Source organism: Harmonia axyridis, chromosome 2 (assembly GCF_914767665.1).
Source record: "Harmonia axyridis chromosome 2, icHarAxyr1.1, whole genome shotgun sequence".
In the NCBI taxonomy this organism is placed as follows: domain Eukaryota; kingdom Metazoa; phylum Arthropoda; class Insecta; order Coleoptera; family Coccinellidae; genus Harmonia; species Harmonia axyridis.
This window is the reverse complement of record NC_059502.1, coordinates 8,785,508-8,809,062: the sequence shown is the minus strand read 5'-3', so window position 1 is coordinate 8,809,062 and position 23,555 is coordinate 8,785,508. Positions and strand designations below refer to the sequence as shown.

Sequence of the window (23,555 nt, the reverse complement as noted above, 5' to 3'; positions counted from 1 at the left end):
CTTCATTTTCCTTCTCGTTGCAATTCAAACGTACAATATCAAACCTTGGAATCTTGTTTTGTTAATTCCTCACAGGTCCAAACAAGAACACCACCAACAGCATAATATTCATTCAGCGAAAACGAAGACCAGTTCGCTAAAATTTCATTCATTAACGAATACCGGTTTTGCAAAACACCAAAATCGATTTGCATATGGCAAACCATGGCTTTTAAACGAAAGGATTCAGTACCTACTAGGTGCAATTTCACGCTTGGCTAATTTCATTCATGAAAGGCTGATGGGCAATACGAAGAGATGTGTGCAGAAGATTGTAGCTTTCAGAAGATACTCGTTTATGGGTGTGATTGGATATGTTGAAATGTCTTCGGGTCATTCAACATCGTTGTAAGCCACAATGAAGGTACAGTTAACCACGCGCTCCAAGCAACTCCTTAGGAACACGTTTAGAATTGAACTATTGAAAAAAAAAACATTATGCGAATTTAGCATTACTGGTTATTATTTCTTTTTTTTGCGAAATAACTAGATACGTGAGAACTCAACGACAATGCGAGCAAAATGATGAAAATATAAGATATGAAACGTTTTCATAGTGAAATATGACGTTTGATATTTCCTTCGGAAAATATTAGTGTTATGACATATGTGAACTAAGGCAAGGTATGGCTCAATATTGTTTCAATGCAAGGAGAAATAAATCAAACTTAGTTATCAAAATATTTTTACAATAGTCCTTAGAAAATAGTTTCCTTTTATAAAGGGTGTTTTTTTTTAGGTCTATAGAACTTTAAATTGCAATAAAACAACGATGGATTATTCGATTGACATGAATTTTATTTATCCGCAAGATAATCTTGTGGCATTACATTTTAAATATGATTTCTGGTATATGACCGCCACGGCTGGCTCGGATGTAGTCCAATCTGGACGTCCAATTTTCGATGACTTTTTCCAACATTTGTGGCCGTATATCGGCAATAACACGGCGAATGTTGTCTTCCAAATGGTCAAGGGTTTGTGGCTTATTCGCATAGTCCAATGACTTTACATAGCCCCACAGAAAGTAGTTTAGCGGTGTTAAATCACAAGATCTTGGAGGCCAATTCACAGGTCCAAAACGTAAAATTAGGCGGTAACCAAACGTGTCTTTCAATAAATCGATTGTGGCACGACATGTGTGACATGTTGCGCCGTCTTTTTGGAACCACAGCTCCTGGACATCATGGTTGTTCAATTCAGGAATGAAAAAGTTAGTAATCATGGCTCTATACCGATCACCATTGACTGTAACGTTCTGACCATCATCGTTTTTGAAGAAGTACGGACCAATGATTCCACCAGCCCATAAATCGCACCAAACAGTCAGTTTTTCTGGATGTAACGGTGTTTGGATATACACTTGAGGATTAGCTTCACTCCAAATGCGGCAATTCTGTTCGTTGACGTAGCCATTCAACCAGAAGTGCGCTTCATCGCTAAACAAAATAAAATGGACGTAGTGCGCGATACGTATTCCGCACAGAACCATTATTTTCGAAATGAAATTGCACTATTTGCAAGCATTGTTCAGGCGTGAGTCTATTCACGATGAATTGCCAAACCAAACTGAAAATAAATCACTTGACAGCTGTTAAATCGGTCACCATCTTGAACAGTAATGCCAACTTAAAGTTATATACCTCGAAAAAAAACACCCTCTAGTTTCGAGGAGAAGTATTATTGTTTGAGCAAGTATACCTAATAAATATAAAACCAAAATAGGGATGATCTAAGTATCCAGTGCTATATGCTTATTTAAGGTAATATGTAATGGTCCTACTTAGTGCATTATTATTAATTTGATTCAAGTTTAAAGTTCATGACCTATGTGATAGATAAGATATCATTCAGCTGAGTCATAAGAATTCGAGAAATTATATGAGTAAGATGGATTTTGGAAATGCATGAATATTAATTAAAATTTCGTTGTTTATAGTACACAAATCGTAAACAGCGTTAAGTAAAAAAAGGAATGCTACAAATATTAATATAGATATGCATAATGTATTTATGTGTACCAATTCAATCAAGACAAAACAAAAAAGAATGTTCAACAATCTTGTTTACTTTCTATATCCTAATAAATTTTCGCATAGACCAGAGATCAAGGGTTTTCCTATAATGAGATTCATTTTGATATTAAAACAAAACGAGTATATTTTGAGAGAAACTGGAAAGATACAGAGGTGTTGATAATACCTAGACAATGTGTATATGATGTGCAAAATTTGTGATACCTGAACTAGAACTTTTTAACCCTTAGAGAAGGTGGAAATAGTATTATAAATCTTTTTTGGAGGAACTGCAATCTTCTTTTTTATTTCGTTTTCAATTTTTGATCCAAAATTGGAACTTGCACGATTTCAACATTGAGACCAATTATAAAATTTGCGCCTGTAATTCGAAAACAAAGAAGATAGACTAATGCACTTAACATCACAGTCTGTACATGTATACAACGTGCAATTCCACTTCCCCAACACGTATCTAATGCATACCTCATCAGTTTTTTCAACTCAATTAGCAGCAAATCCACAAATTGCTACTCTAGTATGTCCTCGCCGCATTTTCAACTCGAATGAATCACATACTGCGGTAAAATACCACCAATTCCGTTACAATACGTGACAGAACAATGCCTACTCCGATTCTGGACAACCTGATAGCATCTCTCGTGAATTTATCGTACCAGCATCTTCAAAATACCCCCAGCAGTATCTGGAGATCGCCATTTCTGTCCATTGTTGTTCCATTGTGGTCCAAATGAAGTAAGATAATAAAACTACCCTCTTGAAGGAGTGCCTCGAGTGGTACTTCATTGACGCCCTTCCTGTAGGTCCTTTGATTGCTAGTCTGGCATCGGATGGATGCTGAGGGAAGCTGGGTACTTTCCCTAACCCTCTGAGTGCAGGGGCTTGAGAATTTGCTGATTGGAGCGTGTGTAAGAGAGGCTTGAGATTCGGTTTCTTTGATGATTATTAATTGTTGAGCGGGCTTTTTGTAGATTGCTTCAGAAGTGGTTGGAATGTAAGAGATTATATTTTAGGGGAGTTTGATCATGGTGCGATATTAGTAGAGTATGTGAAAGAAGTGCCAGGAATGTCTTTTGACAAATTCTGTAATCTTTATTGTGGTGAATTTCGTCCAAATGTCAATGAGAAATATAAGGAGAGCATGGATGTCTGAATCTTTTGAGCACTTCTTCATTCATGCGCAAATTGCATCCTTGGAGACAATGAATTTTCTTCAGATATATCCAAAGTTGCAATTGACGCATGCATGGATAAGAATACAAGATCATTGAAAAATATAAGGTTCTAATTTGAAAAAAAAAGGTGTGGTCGCATTTTTCTACACAATATTTGAAACGCCATGTTAGAATATTTCTCGAATTCAAGAGAACATTATTTTATTTCAAAATTTTGAAGACAGATCATGTTCTGAAAATGAGAATGAACAAAAGAGTGTCTATGCATATTTCAGTTTTTTCATTGATATTTTATTATTTGGAATAATACAAATGTATAATACAAATAGAGGGTCGTACAAAATTGAATATTGAATAATATCACAGGATTAAAAATTCTACAAAATTCTCAGACAATAGTTGTTTGTTTTACTAGGCAGCAAAGTAGTCGATTGACTGCCGCGGCTGATAGTTCATAGCCTAGCTTAGCGAGGCTGAGGCAGTCAATCTACTTTGCTGCCCAGTTGAGCATATACAAGTTTTCTTCGATTGTACTTGTAGGATATTGTATTTGCAAATTGGAGTAATAAATTTAAACGAAATCTGAAAGAAATCGCACTTGTTGAAATGGTTGGTTGCTATGGAAATGTATATGTCCATGATAATTATAGTTTAACAACTTATGAAAAATCTGACAATTTTTTGGAAAAATATCGGATATATTTATATTATGGACAGTGATAGCGACTTAGAAGTACTTACTCCTCCAGAAATAAGGAAGGTGGCAAAAAATATCGAATTTCAGAAATTTTCGAATGTTTTATTGGCATTGAGAATAATTACTTTGCTGCCTAGACAGGAAAAGTAATAATTTGCTCATTGATATGTGTCTGCAAAATCAATATTTGCTGTCAATCCGAGAAAAATTCTATTACTTCCCTTCATATAGGGAAATACTTTTTCTTCTTCTTTCTCAGCCTCTGTTCATCCACTCTTGGACGTAGGTCCTCTATAGGGAAGTACTGAGGTCTCAAAAATATTTGATCTTAGGGAAGAATATCAAATAATATAGTGGATAATATCACTTATTTAGCACTTGGCTAGTAGAATAATATCATAATCCCAATTTCCACAATTCAAATGTGTCAGTTCTCCAGAAATGGACTTAGACACCCTCCCCAACTTCCTGAAGGCACCTGCCCTTCAATAGCATAACAAACCTATGCACCCCTTTCGTGACATGCCAAAAATTATCATACGGCATGGAAATTTCCAAACTCTGACACATGTTCGAACCCCTACTTACTTCTCATCAGCATTTTCAACTTACCTGACCCCAGGACTGTTGTGTGAATCATTTTGCTGTTGAATCGCCAAGATATTGTTCGAAAACTATCGCGTGCATCTTGTGACGTCAAACCGTTAAACAATTACTAGACCACCTCGAATATTAACATGACTCACTCATTAAGTGTTCTAAGCGCCAGACCTCGCTGATGGTCCGCAGATACATCGGTTGGTTTTTTTTCTTGGAGGAGTTCTGAACGGCGTTGTGAAAGAGTGGATTAAAAATTGTTGATGCTTACATGTGGTTTGGAGAACGGTATAGGTTTTTGTAGCAATGTACAGGCTGTTGGTCGACTTACATGTACAGGGTGATTTATTAGCTCAGCGATTTTAACGAAAAACATAATTTTTCTCAGATTGACAGTAAATATTGATTTTGCAGACACATATCAATCAGTAAAGTTTTACTTTTCCTGCCTAGGCAGCAAAGTGATTATGCGCAATGCAAATTAAACTTTCGACATTTTCTGGCAATATATATTTTTTGCCACCTTCCTTATTTCTAGAGGAGTAAGTACTTCTTAGTCACTATCACTGTTCATAATATAAATATATTCGATATTTTTCCAAAGAACAGTCAGATATTACATCAGTTGTCAAACTGTAATTATCATGGACATATAGATTTCCATAGCAACCATCCATTCCAACTATTGCGATTTCTATCAAATTTCATTTTAATTTTTCACTACAGAAAAAATAAAATGATTTTGGGTATTGTAATAATTTGCAAATACAATATCCTAGATATTATAACGATCGGAGAAAAAATTATATGTTTAATTCGGCAGCAAAGTAGACTGCCTTGGCTGAAATCCTATCAGCCACTCCAGTCAATCTACTACTTTGCTGCATAGTAAAACAATTTACTATTCTCTTTGAGAAAAAAAAACGGTTTTTATTGGCCAGGCCTGTGTCTTATTGTGTGAAATTTCAATTGTTCTTGTTTTGTTCACTTTTTATCAATTACTTTTATTCATTTTTATTTATCTTTCATCTTTGTTTTTCATTTTATTTTTTTATTGACATCAAATCACGTTTCTATTCAGCCTCAAATCACATCAACATCTTCTGGTACCTACAAAAACAACATTTTCATCCAATTAACATCCATTCATCGAACCTCTTCCTCTGATTGCACACCGTGCATAAATCCATTTATACAAAACACTCATCATCATCCTCACATATTTTAAAGACTCGCTTCTTCCATAATGAACCAGCAGAAACGCTTATCTTGAAGAGCAACTTCAGCAAATCAATTCTTGTCATTTTGAAAAGGCACGTTGACCATCTCTATCTCCAAGGACTTTAAGTCAAGTTTGCCGGCAAAATCTTCAACGCCCACGTGGGTGTGAGAACAAGATGATTCCGTAGTCGTAAAACTATGTAAAAAAAGGAGTCGATTCGAAAATTAACGGAAACTAGTTTTTAAATGGACCCAACATAATGTTCATCGATTCGTTTGTTTTTTTGTGAAGAGATTCCGAAGGTTTCGGAATGTTAGTTTATGGAGTTGATCGAGTTTTGGGATTTATTTGGTGATTTGAAGAAGTCGATAACCTCATTTGAGATGCGTGAGAATGTGGAAGATTTATAACAATATTGATACTATCAGACCTGCTACTGGTTATACAAGACTTTGATCGAGTCATTGGTTTCAGTCTGAAATTTATGAAGCATTTAACAATGAACTGAAATTGAGCAATTTAATGATATCATTATGAAAATCGCCCAATGCAAATTTCTTCCTTACATCGAAGATGTGTCGATAACTTTCAAGTGTCAAGATAATCATGTGGCATTACATTTTAAATATGATTTCTGGCATATGACCGCCACGGCTGGCTCGGATGTAGTCCAATCTGGACGTCCAACTTTCGATGACTTTTTCCAACATTTGTGGCCGTATATCGGCAATAACACGGCGAATGTTGTCTTCCAAATGGTCAAGGGTTTGTGGCTTATCCGCATAGACCAATGACTTTACATAGCCCCACAGAAAGTAGTCTAGCGGTGTTAAATCACAAGATCTTGGAGGCCAATTCACAGGTCCAAAACGTGAAATTAGGCGGTCACCAAACGTGTCTTTCAATAAATCGATTGTGGCACGAGCTGTGTGACATGTTGCGCCGTCTTGTTGGAACCACAGCTCCTGGACATCATGGTTGTTCAATTCAGGAATGAAAAAGTTAGTAATAATGGCTCTATACCGATCACCATTGACTGTAACGTTCTGGCCATCATCGTTTTTGAAGAAGTACAGACCAATGATTCCACCAGCCCATAAAGCGCACCAAACAGTCAGTTTTTCTGGATGTAACGGTGTTTCGAAATACACTCGAGGATTAGCTTCACTCCAAATGCGGCAGTTTTGTTTGTTGACGTAGCCATTCAACCAGAAGTGCGCTTCATCGCTAAACAAAATAAAATGGACGTAGTGCGCGATACGTATTCCGCACAGAACCATTATTTTCGAAATAAAATTGCACTATTTGCAAGCGTTGTTCACGCGTGAGTCTATTCATGATGAATTGCCAAACCAAACTGAGAATAAATCACTTGACAGCTGTTAAATCGGTCGCCATCTTGAACAGTAATGCCAACTTAAAGTTATATACCTCGAAAAAAAAACACCCTATAGTTTCGAGGAGAATAAGTATTATTGTTTGAGCAACTATACCTAATAAATATAAAACCAAAATTGGAATGATCTAAGTATCCAGTGCTATATGCTTATTTTAGGTAATATGTAATGGTCCTACTTAGTGCTTTATTATTAATTTGATTGTAACAACTTGCCAACAACGTGCCAACATAAAGTTATATACCTCGAAAAAAAAACACCCATTAGTTATTTGTTTTACTCAGCAGCAAAGAAGTAGATTGATTGCTGCGGCTGATAGTTCATAGCCTCACTACGCTCGGTTAGGAATTCAGCTAAAGCAGAATGATACACGTTTCAACAACATTCATAAACTGTTGAATTGGTTTATCAAAACCAGTGCTCATTGGTGAATACTGAGAAGAATTTGAGAAGAGTTCACTCATTCCGAAGAGTATAACTTATCCATTCGTAGTTTCTAATATCAAAAACAAGGCGTAATCAGAAATTTCGAAGTTTTTGAACCCTCCAATCAACAATAATGCGCAAATATTGGACATAAACAATATTCAGATTCGTCTCCCAGTTACAGTCGAGTAACTCAAAAGGAATGAGCTGACCTAAGCAGCTGTGTATGATTTTAATTACGTCTTGGTTGAGGCATGCTTGGCTATGAATTGATTAATTATTATTTCTCTGGTAACTTTTAATCCGTTTGACAGACGCTTCGACTTCAAGAAAGTTTATTATTCTCATGCAGGCTTCCTAATAGGATTCATGTTGATTTAAAATGCCAGAGCAGGTGATATCGCATCAGCATTTATATGGATATTCTCGGACAGTATAAATGAGGGCGAGATAAATGCATTTGAGATACGAATTGTTGAGTCTATTTGTGTCAATCAACAAGATGAGAAAAGCATTCGAGAAATGCGCCTACTTGAAATCAAGAACTTTTGTGGAATTGTCGTCTTCTTCATTGACTCAAAGATATGTTTATGGAATTGTCTAAACTTTATTTTCTTTATATATTTTATTCAATTTTTTTTATATGATTCTTTAATTTGATTTTAGCCCAACTGGTTTTTCGTTTTATTGCTTCACATTCAGAAAGTCTTCATTTTTGATGTTTTTTGTTATATATTGTGCACAAAGATCCTTTATGCTAACTATAGTGTAATTAATCAACTTGAGTTATATGATCTTTCCACTTAGTCAATGGTTTCACTATGATATTTTTACTAGATTTATTATTTTAATACACCGGTTGTTTATTCAAAATAGACTTGTGAACTTAATAACATAATACCTTTAATAAATAAATTCTAAATGACAATGACTGATTTCTGATTTTTGTTTCAGGTATGTCCAGACACACAAAATTCTACTAGAACCGACATCAAGGTTGAAATATTCTAGGATACTGAAAGAAGAGCATATTGTAAGTCGAGTATACAAATTTTTCGTCTGAATTTTATCTCGGTTGGCATCACTGAAAACGGGTTAACATGGTCTCCGGTCCATGGCCACCTGTATTCCATGTATAGAGTTTAACTCCTCATTTTCTATGCACAAACATCCGTTGGACATCCGCTCTCATTTTTACGCTTTTATGGAATCGTGGATCATCCACATTTCACAGTAGCAATAGTCGATTTATTTAAGGTATACAAAACTGTCAACCTTCTCAATCGCTATAACATTTTTTCTCTATCAAATCATAATTTTTTTTTGGGTAGTGTGTACATGCGAGTCAAAATTAAATATTTGATATTAATCTCAGATAAAAACATTCAGCTGTTATATGGCTTTTACCTGAAAAAAATAATGAACTTCTAGAACCTGATAATCTCTGAAAAAAAAATGATTCGTTCAAAATTTTTTTTTCAAGATGACATTTCTCACGCTAGCAAATGAAAAATAGAAAAAATAATTGATAATAACTTTTAAAAATCTGAAGAAAATTAAGTAAGATATAAGGGTCCATTTTTCGGTGGAGAGAAAAAGTCTAGAATGCTTTCTGACCAATTACGTTCTGAATTTTTCACTGTTTACCGGTAAATCAAACCTAGAGAGCAAGAATTGTGAATACTCGTTGTTGCCATCCGCGTTCCAACGCTCTTTTTGTGGTCTTTTATGGTGAGACTGGCTATAGCACATATCGTAATCCGTTAACTTCTTGGTAGTGAAAGATGAAACTGCCTCAAGATGGCACAGTCAGGCAGGATGTTGGTGGTGGCTTGAAGCTTGAAAATTCGCATTGTTGCCGAATCGTATTTCAAGCATACCTATGGAAAATGACATTCTATAAATAAGTTCATTGCCCTGTATCTCTAGCTAGAATATAGAATAGGCCTTTTGAAAAAATGTTTAAATCCTCTCAAATTAATCTCAAATTTGTCTCAATTCGCATATTGAAGTGTCAAAAATAGAGGCTACCAAAACGCAAAATCATCAATATCATTATCAATTTAAGTCAAGTTATAAACTGATCATTATCTTTATAGCATTTTACTGCAAATATTTTCATACACAAAACAAATCTGTTTGCACTCTTAAAATAATTAGCACATTTTATTTTATGAAACTTATAGCGAATTGATTTGGACAAAAATTATTCTTGCAGTTTCGGGTACATTGATCCAATAATGTATTAAAATCATATTTATCAATGCATACCATCTCACAACGAACTCTATTCGATATACACGCCTGACTACTGCATTGTTTTAAAGATGGACCATTCCTGATTTGTTTATTTTAACATGCCAAACTGTCAAGTCGATGACTGAAAACAGAAATACATAACAATCAGGTCTGCGGGTACATCGAATCTCATATACAGGTAGTCCATTACGAACGAAACGATTTGAAATGTCAGCTGTCATTCGAAGAGGGTTTTCCTGATGCAAGTGTGAACAGTAATCATTTCGGTATGGAATTCAGTTCGATATCTTATTTTCGAAATGGGAATCGATGAATTTATATTAATAATGAATGACGGTTCCTATCAATTTGAATGACGTGTTAACCCATGCATAAAATGGAATTCCCAAAAATTAATTAAACAAAATTAATATCGCCTAACGTAGCTACCTATACAAAATTTTACTAAAAGAAAAACATGTACACATGTATCTATTGAGAATCGTCCTCATCTTGATCCTTTCACAGGAAAAGGGTGGTTATAACTGTCTGTTTTTTAAGGGATGACAGGATATGGGCGCCAATTCATCAACCTGAGATTTTCTTATTCACGAAACATTTGCCGGATGTTCCCAGTTTGGTTTGGTAATAATTATAAGCTGTCAACCATCATCTGGTCCTTCAGCTCGGATGTTGATAAAGTCAGTTTATATATTCCGATGGTATCGTAGCTTCGTCTTGAAATCGGGGAACTACTTTATAATCAACAGCTGCGAAAGTTGAAAAATTCCATCAAATTAAGTCAAAAAAAAATTTACACACTTCGGTAATAATCGAAGTCACGAACAAATAAATAAAACGAACGAAAAAACAGCGTACACATCCTCTCAAACTTCGAATACCGATACGTAATTCTGAAAAAAGACTATGAATGTATAGTATATGATTATACATCATAGTAATATCATTATAATTGAGGCAGGATCACAAATTGCTACTGAAACTTTTATTTATTGTGTCATCGTACACTGTATTTATTGTTTCCTTGCTAGGAGCTCGATTCGTTACATGATTATTGGTCGGAATAATACCTTGTTGCGTAAATCTTTTAATTATGTTTGTCTCTCGATCGTGAAAGACAACTTGTGCGATTCTATGGTTCGGTTGTTTTAACACTTCGACAATTTGTGTCGATCTCAACAATAGAATAGGAGGAAGTGATTTCTTCTTGTATCATATTCTAATTCTTTCCAGTAATCTTTTGTAATGAATTACAAAAAAAAACAAATTAGATAGTTACTGACCAATACCTGCTATTTCTCTTAACTTTTAACATTCGTTAAGGTTATTTTTTCATGAAAGCAAACTGATAGTTTAGAAAATGTTAGAATTTATTCTCTCCAATGCTGTGGTAAATTCGTTCATTCTGCCATAACTTGTAGAACAAAATCGTGCGGGAATATCTCAGTTCCACAGGATGCCACATCGTGGATCGTTTTTGAATTTTGAACTCGTGGAAGAATATAAATGCCTTCTGCATTTGTATAACTATTACCCTTTTACGATTCATTTTTATTGAAAATAATGGATTTAACTTTTTGTGATCATCTCTTTGTCTCCTTCCTTGACTTTTTTGCTGACCTGTAATAACCATTAATTGAATACTTTCTGATTCTGATAGATAACCACTTTATGTTCTAACGAGAACGTAATGATTGTGAGAATTACATGTCAAGAAGTAATTGTAATATTTTCAATGCCAAAGGTTTCAATTCGTCAATTATTCTGTCTCTTTGAAGTAAGTGAGAACAACGATGAGAATTGTGCGAAATGTATAGTCATTCTTGAAACCTGAACGAAATATTTAATTTTCACATTTTTGCATTGATAAAAAAATGGCTGTTCAGGTTGATATTTAATGGTCAAGAGTTTTTGAGCACTCGTTCGTTCATGCGTCAAATGTTTCTACATAAGATTTATTGTGATGTTATTGTTTTCGGTTAGTTCATTCGACAACATTGAAATTATTTAGCCGAGAATGAGTTTCTCCACAAAGAACGCAGTTTTTATGTCCCATAGAGAATCATTGTTTCATATTGACTCAAAATATATTGAAATAAATAGATAAATATATCAGTAATTCAGAAAACAAACTTCAAGCGCGTCAAACGACTTGAAACAACCGATGACACTAGAAGAGCAAAAGTTGCCAAACCTAGGATTTCAGAAGGAAGATACAGAAAATAATAAATATTCTGCTTATTATAAATACGACAATTAGGAAAAATATCGGATTCCAAATATTCATATATGCATATTCAATCGGGAATCACTGAAATAAATATATTTCATTCAATATAATATACATACATAATGATATAATAAAATTGTGGATTTGAAAATATATCACAACGTAATCTAACCATGTTGGGGAATTGTAAAAATTGCGTATACTTCCTCTATCTATGTTTATTACCCAATGACTCGATTATTGTATTCTTAAGTTATATGGTAAAGCAATATGGTTCGCCATTTTTAGGCTCAATTTGAACGAATTGTCACCACTGTGTTTTATTGAGTCACTTTAATACCGTAAACATAAAAGTGACATCTAACGGTCGGCAGTCGCACCAGTGCAGACTGTGAATAAAAATATTGTAATTGTTAATCGTTCACCCTGTATAAAAGTCTTTCGTCGTTCGAATCGCGCGTAAGGCAACATTTACCCAACAACTTCACCGTCTCAAGACGTTACCCGATAAAAACGTACCATGAAGGTAAGAAAGTGCCTCGAAGCGTGAATAATTTTAGGGACACCCAACAATGTGGCAGCAACGTTCCATTGTCCTGCGAGACAATGCGACGCACTGCCTCTAGATCGCGAACACACCCACTACTGTGCCGCTGAAACCGTCTAATGTTTTGTTTTCGACCGCGTTTATTAATTTATGGCCTCTTATCGACTCGTTGTCTGGCCAGCCTTCCAAAAATGGAATAAATGGAGTAAGGCTATGATCTTGATTTGGTATCTTTGGTCTTGAATTGGTAGGTTGGGTAATTGAATTTGGTAGATGGCAGATTTTGAAGTCCGTTCCTGTAATACAAGAATACGTTCACTATTTCCGATAAAAACCTTTTCTTGTCATTAAATTAAATTTTAAGGAAAATTGAGGAACTTTTTTCATCTACTTTGAATTTGGAAATAAAAAATCAGTCAGCATGGCTCGATAGCGCTCTGGGGACTGATGATGTCGCCAGCGTCTAAACTAAACAGTCAATTTTAATGGATGTAGGTAATGATGATTCGTTAATGTCTTCAGGATCGTCTTTGTTCCATATATGGTAATTTTGCTTGTTAACGAAATCATTTAACCAGAAATGAGCTTCATCACTAAACACAATTCTTCGGTAAAAATGCACATCTTCGGTCAGATTCAAATTAGACCATAGAGTAATAAACATAGATAGAGGAAGTATATGCAATTTTTACATGTCCCCAACATTTTTAGATTACGTTGTTGGACTGTGATATATTTTCAAATCCTGAATTTCACTATATCGTTATGAATGTATATTATACATATTGAATGATATATATTTATTTGAGTAATTTCCGATTGAATATGCAAATTTGAATATTTGGAATCCGATATTTTTCCTAATTGTCGAATTTATATTAAGCAGAATATCCATTATTTTCTGTATCTACCTGCTGAAATCCAAGGTTTGGTAACTTTTGCTCTCCTAGTGTCATCGGTTGTTTCACGTCGTTTGGCGCGCTTGAAGTTTGTTTTCTGAATTTTTGATATATTTAGGTATTTATTTCAATATATTTTGTGTTAATATGAAACTTTGATTCACTATGGGACATAAGAAGTGCGTTCTTTGTGGAGAAACTCGCGAATTGAGTGAAATATCGAATCACTGATATGTTTTAATTTCCGAGCGCTTCATGTCAAATTTGATAGTTCATGTTGGGGAAAAAATTTGCTAACTGGAAATGACATTAGCTCCCTCTATCTATGTTTATTACTCTCAGTAGTAAACGTATCACTCTTGAAGGTGACTATGTTGTCGAATGAAGTAGAATTTATATAAACAACAACTACTGGTTGATCCAAACAGTTCTAAATTGAAAACCTCTTCAGGATTTTAGAAATCATACTTAAAATAAAGATTCGTAGTTATAAAAAGAGAAAAAAAGACAGAGAGATCTCAATGAGTATCATTCCTATTGAACACCCCTTTATTTGATACCTCGTCAACCAGAAACGTTTGATGGACCAATCAAAGTTTTTTTAAACTAGTATCCAGAGTGCAGACATAAGTGTCACTTATGCAGAAGTACCATCCTTAAAAAAACACCAGACCGTCTGCTGTCTGTAATCGATCTTTCTTCGAATTGAAATGCTGATTTGCATTGACTAAGGGTCTACGATAACGCTGACATTCTGCAATATGCTAATCGGTGTTATTATCGTGTGGCAATCATAAAAGGTGTTCTCGCTTTGAGAAGTAATAAATATCACGGCCGAGAGGCTTCGATATTTTTTTTCCAGTTCGTAGAGATTACTTGCAGTATTTCTTGGGATTTTTCTCGTTTCAAGGAGAACGATTCGATAGCTTGAGTGAATTAAGATAAATATCAGTCGATGTAAGAACTTGTTGATGTCCAAGAAAAAAATTATTTTGAATAATTGGAAGAAAATTAGATACTGCAAATATGGAAATATGCGCACCTAAATTAGCTTCCCACAAAAAATCTGATATAAAAATAGTTAACTATCATCTAAATCCTCCCAGTTGATCAAGAGACTAATTAATTTGAAATATTCAAAATTGAGATTAAAAGAATTATTTTTCAATCACTAAGATGTCTAAGATCACTAGTAATGAATTGGAATATTCTGTAGAGTTTGCAGTATTTTTCAAAGTATGTATGTCCTTTTCCTCAATTTTCTTTTTAAATATAGGTATTTAATCTATAAATAATACGAAGATGGATACCTCAATCGCATCAGATACTTTCTAATTACATCTCACATCAAACTAATTCTATAATTACTTATGATTAAATTCAAGGTTTTCGATTAGGTTTTTTCGTTCACCATTAATTCTAACGATCAATTTGGTACCACCAATACTACACATAAATACGTCGCTTTCATAATACAGTATTTCTTATGAAATGAAAGAACGCCTGAATGTAGGCTATCCTCAATGACACCTCGCTGTATTGTGGGTTGCCTACTCCAACACGAAACGACATTATGCAACCTGTAGATCTCTACACATGTATTGAAAGTTGCACACGGGTGCTTCTAAAGGTTCACCAAGCTGCCGCTAGGAGGCTAATGTGAACTGTATTTAGTGTTGCCTGTACCACGACGAGTACAGGATCGATGTTCATGTGTTTCGTGCTACTTCTTACAGATGTCGCAGTATGTAGCTGGACGAATAATATTTTGAAATCGCATCGTTTCCTATTAATGTCGATGGATCTCAATTTTGAGCACGATAACTCCCGATAAGAGCTGGAAATTTGATATTTTTAGATTACGTTCGGATATCGAATGCCACCGTTGGATAAATGGTAAGGCAGCATCGGACTAGGGGTTTCGTTGAATTTTTCCAGTTTTCAAAATTGTTTGCTAACATTTCCATATACATTCAAATTGAAGAAATGTCACTTCTAATATGGCATTCTATTATGTCAATGGCAATTCAAATTTTAACATAATTTTGATTCAATATTCTGAGCTAAATAAGTTAAGAACCGTTTAAGATGAAGGGGAACAAGATGTATCTTTAGAGATTTGTTAATATATAGGGTGTCCCATTGGAAAAAGATTAATTTAAGTGTTGATAGATGGAACATGTAACGTCACAACTTCCATCTTCACAGTTTTTCGTCGTGTCGAAAAGTGTTGGAATGATGGGTAGGTGTGAAAATACTTGGAGACACCCTGTATAAATGGGAGGTGGCGCGGAGACATCAACGCAAGGCGAGGAGACGAACCCGCGGCAATTTGAGAAATTGGCTATTTCGCTTCACGGTAATTGTTCTTTGAAGGCCTGTATATTATTTCTCCTGCCGTGATCAACTGATGACGCTTCGTGAGTAATTCGAGGTATTGAAGGTCACGAGAAGGACACGGACGTTAACTCCAAACGCGGTAGTTTCAAGGGTCATCTGATGGGGAAAATTGACGATTCTGGGTTTGAGGATGGTTCTCCTGAGGTTTAAGTGGTGTTTGGAACATGTTGCGAACTGTTAAAAAGGAAGTAGAACAATTTGACCTTGGGTTGAACTTGAAATGCGATTTCGTAGGTCATTTCAAGGACTATTTTGAGGATTGCAATGTTTGGGTACTTATCTCTATGAAAATGTTAGTTTTTAACAGTGGCGACGCTAGGGGGAGTGTCAGACCCCCCCTTCCGCCTAAGATTCTGCTGACCCCTCCTAAAATTTGTCATACTAAGGCTAAAAGATTATAAGATAAGACAAATTTTAGGGTAAAGCGAAACTATAAAGTTTCGCTTTACTTCGGCCCCCCAAAAAAAATCCCGCTCCCCCCTTGGCCACCCCTGAAAGATGGCGTCGCCACTGGTTTTTCAGTATGTTTAGAGAATTAGGGAAAAGATCTGCAATCTTCATGATTGATTCATTGAATGCGGCTTTATTATGGCAAAATTTTGACGAATCGAGGAAGGAACCATGAGTTGCTGCACTTGTTTTGAATATTTCCAACAATGCACTGAAAGCCAAAATCAGTTCTTAAAAAGCTTGGAGTATACCTTTCCTTACAAAATGATTTTTTGTGTCGTATCTTTTCTGTTTCAGGCCGAAAAATCTATCTGAAAAGAAGAATGCTGATAACTGTTCATATTCTTGATTTTGAATAAAATGAGAAGATTTTAGAACTAAAATGTTTGGAAACATAAATGACGTTTCTTATTCAAGAAATAATAAATATATCCATTTTATTATTCTGTTAAACTGCCAGATTCAATCGTAATGAAAATGTGTATTTGAATGTAGATCGACAATATAAAGCTAGGTGCAAAAAATTATGTTCATTTCATAACCAACTTCCGACAGAGTTGAGATACCTAATATTTCCGTGATTACTGTCAGATCAGGTTGAGATTTTGTGTGTATACAAGGAGGTCCAACGAAATTTTAAAACTTAGATTTTCTGGCTTTGCAATGAAAATGTGGTGCAATGAAAATGTGGAAAATGCTCGGACCTGTCAAGTACTCGATACGATCTTCAAAATTATTTATCACAACACCCCTCATCCCTTTCCAAAATCAAGGGGTTGTGCTCACCCCCATTAGGGGGTTGAAGTTATGGGGAAGAAAAGTTGTTTCCTCTCTAATCAAAAATTGATCGTCCGAGCGATTTTCCACATTTTCATAAAGTCGGAAAATCGAGATGTTAAGTTTTCGTTGGACCATTTTGTATAAGGACCTGTATGTAACCTTTTTGAATATTGTGTGAATAGCGTCATCACGATCATAGAAAATGCAAGAAGAGTATTGAAAAATGAATACCTCATATGTCCATATTCTTGCAATAATATTTGTTGACAAAATAAAAATAAAATGACAAAATAGATCCGCCAGAGTCAAAATTTTTGTGCAGATTTATAATAATGATATCAAGCTCTATCACTCTACAATAACCATAGAATATTCAAGCAGAGTAACTTAAAAAAAATCGCAATAATAAAAAATCACGAATATTATATCGTCATATCATATTTCAACTAATTTTCACAGCGAAAATTAGTGTACGTTAAAAAGTAACAAGTTGACCTCTGCTTTCCATCACAACACAAACATCTGAATTTCCATAGCAACCAAATAATCTCCCAGTAGGTATCAAGATCCCAAGGACGATTTCCAGTCAACAACACCGCATTTATATTAATCCCTTGGACTTTCTCTCTCATCCCGATAATTCTTGATATCGCATCTTGTCCCATTTTGAAATGACATGAGTTGCAAACTGAGACGTCAAACAACGCAGTTTCGGCTATTATTATTTATTTGGCTTATAGGAATAATACCTAGATAATTTTGTTTGCCCATCGCAATCTCCGAGACGTATATGAAATCCGTGTAAATAATTTTTTCTCGATAAAAACATTAAATAGGGATTCCTTCCAGGTATATCAACAAATATGTGTCGTTGATTCTGTTTGTTTTATTTTTATGGGAAAACTGATGTGTTTAGGTTTGAGGAACGTGACTTAAAATGTGTGGAGAAATACTGCAAATTTTGCACAATGATTAATACTGTCTCGAGGAATATGTCAATTCGTATGGAACTTTATTTCGATGAATATTATGGTACAGAGTTTGAACCCTGGGTTATTTGCTAACAATTTCGAATTTAATTTTAGAAAATCAATAGCTAAACATATTCTATTCAATAATATCTATCTAAGTGATTTTTATTCTCTAAAGTAGGAGTAGATCATAGATATTTGGAGGAATTCACTGAAGAATGAATTGAAATTAGAACATTTCAAAATGAATCAACGTCTTTAAGTGTTGACAAATGTCAATTGACAAATTCTGAAAATTTTAAGAGTGTGATTAAGACACCAAAACGTCCAATGAGTTGATTCGAAGTGTCATTATTTGTTTGTTCTTAGGCAACTTTTTTTTTCAAGTGATTTACTCCTGACAAATTAGTGCAAGAATGTAGGAGAATATCATTCTTAGGACTCTGCAGAGTCTTAGGAGAGTCGGGATGAAAACTGAAGATGTATTTCTTACAGCCTTTTGAAATCTGAATTGTGCTTTTATTGCACCATTGAATATGATTCATTCACCAACACGTGGAGACTTGTATGGCGGATTTTGAATCAACTACTTACATCGAGTTATAGAGGTAATTTTTTTGGGTCTTCGACTTCTGAAAATTGATTCTGTTTCAATTTAAATACTGAAATTAATAAGATGTTCCATGAAATAAAAGCATAGAATACAACAATCAGCTAGTATCTAAAATATCAATGAGAGCGAATTGCGTCATTTTCTAGTATAACTCATAGACCTAAGTAGTATATTCTATGTCTATGATAATCCTACCTCGTGTTTCTTTGAAGTATGGAGGGTAGAAATATGAAAATATCCTTTATGGTAGAACTATTGAAAAAAAGTCCATTGAAGTGATCTAAATTGATGGTACTGACTGGTGTAGCTAAAGGATAACCAACCCAAACAGGCGAACATACTTATTTAGTTCTTGCTTTATCACTATTTCTTGACGTTTCTTATGAAATTCACCCTCTAGCTACACTAGCGCCACCAATTCAGGTCAACAATTTTGAAACGGAAAGATTATTCTCCTTCCTTCTACCCTCCATATTTTGTTGTTATTATTGACTGGACAGAGATAAATGTCCAAAATTCAGTCGATACCACCCAAAAAAGAGCACTAGAAGAGGCAATAAAAAAAAAGAAGAATTCTTTTTCGTCGTTTACTCTGGTTTTATGATAAACACGAACCAAAATCAGTGTATTTTGTTGAATTTTGTTGTTCAATATGTTCAATGCAAAATACCCAATGGAAGGTTTTGTAAGCTTTACTCAAATTTTACGTCTTAATTGGACGGCATGACACATATGAGCGCTTTTGCGCTAGAGATGTACTTTTAAGAGGGAACCTCACCACTTGGAAGCTCAGTTCGAACCGAAATGAGAGATATTCCTTCTTACAAATCGCCCATTTTTATAGGGTTTTCACATAATTTCTTCAAACAATAATCTACATGGGAGAAAGTAAATATATTCAACTTTACGTTTTTTACAAAAAAATAGATGACATGTATTTTGTAAAAAGCACTGATATATTTTTGAAATATTTGTGAAAAAAAATCTACCAAAAATCATTACAAAAGAGGAAAAGCAATAATTTCGTGAAAGTCGTCGTACAGTGCTGCCCTCTACTTATTCGCTTCGAAAAAAGAAAGAAAATGAAGTTAATGTACAACTTCGTACATCATACAGAGTTTGGTCATCGCAGGAACGCCAGAAGGCAAATGAATGGGTACCAAAGTTTGACTGATACTCAAAAAACCACGCGATGGTAATCTCTCTCAAACTTGAATTAATTGCTGAAAATTTTTTCAAAGGAAATAATAGACGCATCTCTACATTACAAGAGGGCATTTCAAAATCTTTCATCTAGCCTTCTCTCCCAACACCACTCACGCCTGGACCACAGAGCTCTATTCTCGCGACCGGTGAAGGTGGCTAACTTCATCCACACGTTCACGTCAAGGGGGGGTAGAGACAACAAGAGGAGGAAGGAAGGTCACGGACGTTCGCTGGACTGCCTTTCTCTCTCTTTCTCACCGGCCAGTTTCTCGTCTAGGCTCTCGCTCTTTTTCAGTGCCGTCTTGGTCTTACGGTAAACCCGCTGATGGCTGCCTCATTCCTCAGCTGTTTATGACTCTGGCTTAGCGGCGGTGCAAAATAATGGACGTGGACGGCATACTAGATGACGGGTTGTAAACCACGTATCTATTGCCCTGTACTTTCGAGGAATCGATGCAAATTGGTCAGTGCGCAGAAAGGACGATTTATGATGAGTGAGGGAGAAGGTCCTGGTCTTGGTGCGCTGTTGCCGCTGCGCATGGTCACGGTTAGGTGTATTTTAGTATTTTTCGATTTTCGAATTTTTTTTTTTTATTTTTCCCGAGTCATGATTTTTATTCGATAAGATAAAAAGGAAGGGGATTTTCAAGATTTGAACGTTCCATGGTTGAAAGATTTCTATACGTAATAAGAATCAGAAAATGAATATACATAGTCGCTTGAATTCAATCAGAAATGGAAAATTTTCAGATATAAAGGGTTTTCCAATAACAGGTTCCATTTTGAATAGTCCGCTATATGGGCTGCTTTTGAAGCTCACAACTTTCCACATTCGACAAGTGAAAATTACGCCATTACTAAAGATGGAACCACTCACGCTCCAACATCGCATTGAAATTGTTAAAATTGACTACAAAAATTGTGGAATTTTGAGTCACAGTCCCCAAAACTAAAAAGTACAACTTTGCTTTTGCCGTTTTTTTCCGAAACTCGAGGCTTTATTGTAAAAAACTGGTTATACATTTATGATTCAAAGTATTATCCATTGCCGGCCACTACTTTCTCCCATTTTTTGGGCAGCGTAAGAATCCCGCGTTGAAAAAACTGGTCATTTTTGAAGCGATCCGAGAATCAATCCAATTTTTTACTTCTTCATAAGATCGGATGTGCTGGTCAGCCAGGCCGTGTGCCATTGAACGAAACAAGTGATAGTCCGAAGGGGCGACGCCTGGAGAATACGTCACGTGGGATAGGACTTCCTATTTCAACGTTTCTAAGTATGTTTTAATCACTATCGCAACATAGGGTCGATGATTGTCATACTGTAGAATTACTTTATTATATATCTCGGTGTATTGCGGCTGTTTGTCTTTCAATGCTCGGCGTAAACGCATTAATTTAGTTCGATAACGAACGCCTGTAATTGTTTCAGTCGGTTTCAACAACTTATAATACACTACGCCGAGCTGGTCCCACAAAATACTGAGCATGACTTTGGAACCGTGAATATTCGTTTGGATCGTCGACGTGGAAGCATTGCTGGAATATCCCAATGATTTTCTGCGCTTGGGATTATCGTAATGAACCCATTTTTCGTCTCCAGTCACAATGCGGTGCAGAAATCCCTTCCGTCTTTTCCTTGCATGCAGCTGTTCACAAGCAAACAAACGACGTTCAACATCTCTCGGCCTCAACTCGTACAGCACCCAAATTCCTGGTTTCTGAATCATTCTAATGACTTTCAGACTTTTTGAAATGGCGTGTTGCGTAACTCCCAATGATCCTGCCAATTCTTGTTGCGTATAACACGAGTCGTGATCAAGTAATGCCTCTAATTCTGCATTTTCGAAAACCTTTTTTCTTCCACCGCTTTGCTGGTCTTCGACGTCAAAATCACCGTTCTTGAAGTGTTGGCTTTAAAATTCAATAATTAATTTAAGAAGAGGATCTTGATGATCATCAACCTTCTAAAAAAGAGGACACACTAAGAAGAAGAAGAATAAAATTTTCAATAACAACTATGGTATAAAGTCCAATAGAAGGATTTCAGACATATGTGGGTATTATATTCATTACAATCAACAAAACAATATCTAGTCTTGATACACTGTCTAGGCTAAAGCCTGTATTGCTATACCCAGGCTGAATACACCACAAAAAGAGAGTGAAACGAGCAATTGGCAATTTATCATAACAGTTATCTAATCCAATGACGAACAAAGTGAAGATGTATTATTAGCGACAGTAGGTGCCACATGAAAAAAAAACAAGGAAAAACAAGTGTCCTGGTGAAATGTAGAAGCCTCGATGGTTTCGCTACAACTAGAATCAAAAAGTGGCTCTGAAGCACTCGCAAAGTTTTTCGGCAAACTCCTAAAATTATTATAATATTTCAATCACTTATAACGCTCCGTTCATCTAAATAACAACTGCAATAACCAGCAAAACAACAAAACGTCTAGAAGTGGGTGAAGCCGCGGGTAAAATCTAACAGAACATTATTCCCAAATGAAAAAGTTCAACGAACCATAATCGTACAAACAACCAACACAAACTCATAGCTGAAAGCAGCCAACACAGATAGGCAAAACAACAAGGGTTATATTTCACGCCTTGCCCGTATTCATATACAGGGACATATGCTGCGAAATTCTCACGTGAACACTCTGTATGAAAAAAATCGTCCTGAAATGCGATAATGCCTGGTTTCGAATTATGATAATGAAGTCGTTCTTCTCGTTAGATAGTTCTGCTTGCTCAACTTCAAACAGTCAACAAAGAACGGCAAGAGTTATCTCTCAGACAGATGCAAGATATGTACTGAGAGGTCCAGTAAATATTTGCTTTGGACGAGCTGCTCGCTTGTAGCTAGGAATATCTGATAAGTTCGATAAGAAATCGATTTTCGAACTGCGTTGCTGGGGCATGGGAATTTTTTTACTAAGAACTTCAAGTGACCTTGATTGAATTCGATGAAATAGATTTGTCGATTTCGGTTTGTTTTTTTTGATCATAAACATTCGGAATCTTGTTATACCAATCCTGGAAGTTTCACAGTTTCCTTGGAAAGTAAAGGGTTTTTCCTCAGAGTAATAAACATAGATAGAGGGAACATAAGCCATTTTAACGAAGCAAATTTTGTCCTTAACATGAACTATCCAATTTGACATGAAGCGCGCGGAAATGAAAACATATCAGTGATACGATATTTCACTCAATTCGCGAGTTTCTCCAACAAAAACGAACTTCTTATGTCCCATAGTGAATCAAGGTTTCATATTAACTCAACAGATATCGAAATGAATACCTAAATATATCAGAAATTCAGAAAACAAACTTCAATCGCGCCAAACGACGTGAAACAACCGATGACATTAGGAGAGCAAAAGTTGCCAAAAATTGTATTTCAGCAGGTAGATACAGAAAATAATAACTATTCTGCTTATTATAAATTCGACAATTATGAAAAATATCGGTTTACAAATGAATTAGCGTATTTAATCGGGAATCACTCAAATAAATATATTTCATACAATATAATATACATTTATAACGATATAGTAAAATTGTGAATTTGAAAATATGTATATCACAATCAGACAACGTAATCT

General features: G+C 35.3%; 1 protein-coding gene across 1 annotated transcript in view; it reads left to right on the top strand.

Annotated features, from left to right (window-relative positions):
- The window catches only part of LOC123674227 (epidermal growth factor receptor), a 160,130-nt gene that overhangs the window by 38,678 nt on the left and 97,897 nt on the right, over window positions 1-23,555 (top strand). The window lies entirely within an intron of this gene.